General features: G+C 34.6%; 1 protein-coding gene across 1 annotated transcript in view; it reads right to left on the bottom strand.

The window, feature by feature from the left end:
• The window catches only part of LOC142341539 (FK506-binding protein 2-like), a 390606-nt gene that overhangs the window by 373730 nt on the left and 10116 nt on the right, over window positions 1-6760 (bottom strand). The window lies entirely within an intron of this gene.

A 6760-nucleotide genomic window follows, 5' to 3' on the forward strand; every position in this document is an offset into this window, starting at 1 on the left:
CGATTCATTTAGCCCCGCATATTTTAACAACACGTCATTTAACCCCTCTAGCATTTCACCCGTCTATCATTTCATTCCGCCAATTAGCAGTTGACATTAAAGGCATGTTTTGTCATAATTAAGTGGATAAATTAATCCCACGTTCGGTTGTGATAGTTTCATATCAAGTCCGCGAGGCATGGCCAATTGATTATATTGCTAATTTAATAATCCTTATTTTATAGAAAGATTAAAATCGGGGTGAAATGATAGATGGGTTAAAAGATAGAGGGGTTAAATGATACAGGAGTGAATAAATCGGGGTCAAATGGCAGGGGGTCAAATGAATAGGGGTGAAAAACACCATAATTTCATGGGGGGCTGTAAATGGGAAAGATCCTATCAGTCGACCATGCCGGTCTTTTCAGAAGTCAACCTCTCAAAACTTTACTACGCTGCCATCAAGTGAAAGTCTCCATTCCTGTTAAAATGGGCACTTTTATTTAAAAATATGGGTCCCTCTTATCATATCTCCCCAGCTTATTGGAACATATAACGTACAAGCTCCCCCATTACCAAAATTGTATTGTGGGAGCTATATAACCACTATGCTAGGGGGAGGGGGCTATAGTGGGAAAGACCCAGGGGATTAAAAGTTATACGACCAGCGTGGGCAAATATTAATTAAAACTTTCACATCAACTTTCATTCTGGTATTGATGCACTTTGCAGTTCGCCATTAGCGCAAAGTTTTCGGCAAATTTCAGAAGAATAACTTTTTAGTATGAATAAAAAATAGCTTCAAAGTTTTTAGTTTTAGTTTCAATGTAAAATTAAGTAAAATTTGAACTAATCTTTTCACTGAGTTCAATTTGACAAAAAACTTTGCTATTGTAGCTCGTGCTATTTTGTCATAAATTAACGTGCTGTATAACATCATATATTTTGTATCTGGGGGGTAATGAAAGACCTCGGGGGGCAATAAACTAGATTCAAATAACTAATCCGTTATTCAATCAATAACATTGCTTCATTGATTGTGGTTTTACACTTTAAAAAAACAATTTAACTATAAATTAGAGACTGTTTCAATTTATGGCATCGCAGACCTTTGAGATTTTAATACGTCCACGGGATTGTTTTACCATCCCATAATAAATAAAAGAAATCCAGTTATTTCACAAAAAATGTGCACACTTGGAGATATAAAAAGGCTGCATCTTCAGTTTTTTGTGTCAATAAGATTATAAGCATATATACACAGATACACGGATACACACCACTCTAACACACACACACACACACATACACACACATACACACACGCACACACAAATGCTCGCACGCACGCACACACACACACTCTCTCTCTCTCTCTCTCTCTCACACACACACGCGCGAACACACGCACACACGCACACACTCACAATTTCACACACACACGAACACACACACACACACGTGCGCGCGCGTAAACACACATTGAAAGTTGATTTTGAATAGTTGATCAAAATTATGCGGACTGCATATTTTCTTTTTTATAATATTTTGTTTAAATAAGACAAGCAAAATTTTCAAAAAGGAACTAGAAACCACAAAAACACAGTGTCATCTAAAATGTCTTTTAGTAGTATAGAAAATGTTTCTGGAAAAAAATTTTTGACATTAACTTTTTGCGGAACCCTCCAACGCTCTTTAAGAAAAGAAAGTTTTAAAAACAGGTATCTTAAAAACCTAATACAAGAATATCAGAAAAAATTATGAATGCTCAATTTTTGTCCTGTTGAAGGTTCTCAATTCTCGCCCTTTCATTTGACAACAGATTCTACAAACGAAAAAAACGACTACGTGGTAGCCGGAGAAAAAGTAAGACAAGAGAGTGAATAATTATCCCTTTTTTCTCATTGCCACTCCTCAGTCATTCCGGAATAGTGATCTTGTACAAACTTGTACAAACTAGTGCAGTAATCTGCATTCTTGGTAAAAATCTTCCCCTTTTTTAAGTTTAAATCAGAGTTAATACAATCAAACAATTCACTGGCAAATTTTCCCCAGATATCTATCCCTCTTACTGACATATCAAGATTTCACTACCGCAAATATGTCTCGTACTTAACTCGTGCAAGACTTAGTAACGTTTAACGGCAGTTAGTGCTAGTATTTTAAATTCTTGTAGGATATTTTTGTCAGTTTTTACGAAGGAATAATTGACGTTCATATGTTCACCTCGTTTTAACTCTCGTGAGATTGAAGCACTGTAAAAGTAATATTTGATTCTTTAGACCTACTTTTGACCGCAATCAGTTTTTAAATGTTCTGAGATTGTTCATCGGTCTCAAACAAATTTTGAAGCATTTTTTGTGCACTGGTTAGTTTTTTACGACTTAAATAGAAGGATTGGTATTACAAAGGGTTGCTTAAGAAAGTTTGTTGTTTGTTCGTCAACTGAGTTTTGACTTATTTCTTTTTGAAAGTTTTTTATTTTTTGCACGTTGACTATTGTTTTCCGGCAGTGAATTTTTGTTAACATTAGCTTAGTCTGTAATGCATAGTAATAAGGAACTGTTGGTAAAATTCATGGCGGAAAGTTTTTGAAAATTTTTGTTCGCATACAAATCCCTCGTACCTATCTAAATTAGAGACCAACCACCTACCAACCAACCACCTCCCCCCACCTACACCTAGGGCAACCTATCTATCCCTTGTCTTCGCCCTTGTTTTCACAGTAATTTTCATACTATTTTATAATGGTACATATATACTCTAATGGCGTCCCCCCGTACTGAACTCCAAGTGTTAATCAGTACTGGGCAATTGTAAATGCAAGTCTTCCATGTAATATAATTTGCTCGCTTTCTCGCTTGAAAGTTGCTTCTTTCAAGCGTATTAGAACGGCGCAAAAGGCAAACTTCCAACAGTCCCAGTGGCGCAGTAAGGAGGACAAACATCTGGGGAGAAGGCAAGCGTGGGTGCGATTCCCGTTCCGAACTTTATTTTCGCACGTGTATTAAGACTTTCCAAGTCTTGACCAAGTCTGACAAGTCTTAAATGTGTTATGATCATAACTCTGAATCCTTACTGACATCTAGACTTGGAATAAGACTTGCCCAGTACTGATATTGACTTGGCGTTAAGTACGGGCCTCTGGTTATTTTAGTTACACTTCCCCTCCCCAAGTCAAGAGCATGCTACATTAGATTCGAGCTTTCACTAATCGCGAAAGAGCAATTCTTCCGATGTTATTTTGTTATGTTTTGCTTATTGCGCATTGAAATCGTAACTAATTATAAAAATAATCATAAGTATTTAAGCTTACTTAAAACGCATCTGAATTAAAATTACATGCACTCTGTTAACTATTGGAACTTTCTAAAACTTCCTAAATCTTAGCAACTCCTTCCCCGGATCGAGCTGTCAACGCCGTTTTCGCTCATTTTTTGTAAAAGAATTTGTTGAAGATGTTGAAATTATACAAGAAATTAGCTGATTGCGCTGAAATGCGCTAACACATTATACTTCACTGCAACTTCAGCACGCTTCCTACATAAATTCAGCGCAATTTCAACACAATGTCTACATATTTTTTAACACTTTTTACAGTGCCTTTCTTTCAAATCTTTCTTTCAAATCCTTTTTCAAATCTTCAACGCAAATTTAGCACCTTGCGGCGCATTTCTTACAAAATTTTAGCGGTTTTCAGCGTATTATTATTCAGATTTTTTTGCGCATAAATCTTTCAAACTAATTCGATCTTTTGTTAGTTATCAACATTTTTGTAAGAAATGTTTTGAAAAACGCTTAGATGCTCTGAAATGATGTCAGAAATACGCTGAATTTTTGTTGCATTTATACATAACTTAGTTTAAAATCAAACAAAATAAGAAGAAAGTCAGGAAGCAATGGTACAGTGGATTGGTTGATAACTATCAAAAGTAGAGCAAGTAGAGCGAGACGCAGGCAAAGTGAGAAATTAGTGAGTGGATTACAACGCATTTCAGCATAATTCAGCGGAAGATTTCTCGACCCGGGCCAAATTCGTACGCATGCCTGAAAGATAATCTGCCGAAATGATTGTTGTCGACAGATTTTTACAAAATCCTAGTGTGCTTAATAAAATGAAGCAAAGTTAGTGCGGGTGTGCGAATCCTTGAAAATTCTTGGGAGATCCTACAAGACAATAGTGTAGTATATTTTTCAAGGTAGTACAAAAAGAATAGTTGTCTAGCCTAGCTCGAAATTAATAGTACTGAGAGCCTAGTTAGTCCGAGTTAGGACAATCATTATGTGATAACTAATCTGGATACTTTCTGATAATTTTGAAGACTGGTTCGGAAAAATGTGTACACGATTGGCACAGGCATCAGTTAACTTTGAAACGACCTCAATCATAATTTTCATGTTTTACCATGTTCCATCATATTTTATTGTCATGGCAGCTCTTGAATAAAACTTTGCGCAGTAAAAAAATCAAAATTTGATCACGTTGAAAGCCCTTCGAACACTTCCACATCCTGTAAGCGTTCAGACAGCAAAACTGCAAATTATTAGCGTAGCCTTTTCATGCCAAAATCAGCTTGGTTTCTGTTTTCCTCGTCACATTTCCTCACTTTGCAAATATTCCATTTTGTGAGCAGCAGCATTTTTTATATTATATATTCATCAAACAGAGTTCCGGGTTGTATTATTAGGAAGTTTGTCAATTGCTGTATTATTCAGGACTAAAAGATTTTGTTCCTAGGGGTAACGAACGTCTAAAATTTCGTGAATGTCCGTTGTTTTGTTCACATTTTTCTTAAGTTTTGCTTTTCATCGAAATTACAGGCAATTCTAGTTTCTTTTCGCGCATCAATTACAAATAAATTCCATTCATGTTCAAATGGAGTACAATGAACAAAAAATGCGCTTTTTGAGAAGAACTCTTTGTTTATATGGCTCCGACAAATTCTTTATGAAGTGTTTTAAGTGAACTTTTGATATTTGCCAGCATTTGACGTTCCTGTTGTAGTCTTATACGACTGACACTAATTCATTTAACGTTTAAACTGGTAACCAAGCAGCTGACTAAGAAACTGTGTAATGCTTTCATTTGTTACATAATACTTTTTCGTTATTTGATTTCAACAAGTATCCAAAATTCATAACTTATTTTCGATAAGGAGTTTTTCGTCAAGTTAGCTATTTTGGTAAAAATTGCAAAAAATTTTTGCCTCAAGCATCAATAAAAACACCACGGTTGTCAGAGTTCTGGAACTTAACTGGTAAGTGGTAAAAATATACTCGGATTACAACTGGGAGTTCGGCTTTTTTGATTTTTTCGATCGGTTTTTGCGTTTTTTGTACATTTTAATCTTAAATACAGACCAGAATGATTCCAATCATAACTCAAATAAACTACTGACAAGACGTATTCCTGCAAATAAAAACCAATGAATTGACATAAAACGTTTATTTGACTTTAAATCGAAAAGCCTATAATTTTTTGGCTTCAGCACCGTTTGCGTAAAACTGTTAGTGAATTTTGAATCTTGCCTGTATTTGTTGTGATTTTTACTCTTTAGTCTTAGTATGACTAAAGACATGTTTAGATGGCTGTGTAGCATAAAAGAAATAACCAATTTCACTATTTTTTTAATTGAAAGCTCATCGATTTTTTTACTCATGGTTTGAAAAAATTTGTTTAAAGAAACACGTTTTTGAGATTTGGCAATTTTAATTATATATCTGTAACTTGTTGTCGTAGTTTTTATGTAAATTAGAAAAAAGCTTTATTGCTGTTTAAACAATTAGGCTGTGGTTTCTGACGTTGATTCTACATGCTTTCATAATTTTTTTGTTTCGGACGTTTTCCATGACTTGAGGTTCTCTTTGGCTGCCTTGCCCGATTACCCCCTAATGGCATTTTTCATATCAATTTAAAAGCGTTAATAGAGGGCATATCGGAGGCTGTTTATAATCGTTATTGAATAGGTTATGATATTATAGGCTTCGACACCGTTACCTTGCAAAATTGAAATGACTTCTTGATACTTGACTGTCGTTGTTTTTTTTTTGTAATCGTATGATAGACCGGATAATGACTGGTCTCAATGGCTTCAATTATAAATCAATCCATTCAAAGCATTAATTTGATAGCTAATTGTGTTCATGACTTTGAACTTTATTGTTTTCTTAAAGTAGAAACGTATTTTTAGCTTTGCCCTTTTTGTTTTTCGTTTGGTTGTTAATTTGTCTCAAAAGGATAGTTTCCAATTTTTTTCCTGGAAATTTGCAATTAAATTGGCCTATTTTGCTTTTTATGCGACGCTATTGTGACTTTTTCATTAACTTTTTTTTTAAAAAAAATATCGATAGACATTGAGTTTTGGTCTTAAGTATTGCTTTTTGTTTTTTATTTGATTTTCTTGGATCTCCTGACTCTTACTCACCTTAACGGCAGGTAACATCGGCCTTCAATTAAGGTATACTTTAATTTTGTAATTATTTGAGCTCAAAGGTTTCTTTTTAAATTTATTTTTGGAGAATATATGAACTTTTGGAAGTTTTTGTCTCCTCCTCATTTGGTAGATAATTAAGTCAAAAATCTGAATGAGTGGGCTCGGAACATCATGCGTGAACGCACTTTACCGAGCTTTCTTGTTTACCCTAGGGCAGATAAATGAATAAAACGAAAGACATTTGAGAAAATTTTGGTATACTTGTAATTCCTTTTAAATTAGTTTTTGTTATGCTTATTTTTGGTATGTTTATTTTGGAAAAACTGAGGCTTTAATCGTGCGTGATT

The sequence above is a fragment of the Convolutriloba macropyga genome, chromosome 6 (genome assembly GCF_964194025.1).
Source record: "Convolutriloba macropyga chromosome 6, txConMacr16.3, whole genome shotgun sequence".
Lineage (NCBI taxonomy): Eukaryota > Metazoa > Xenacoelomorpha > Acoela > Convolutidae > Convolutriloba > Convolutriloba macropyga.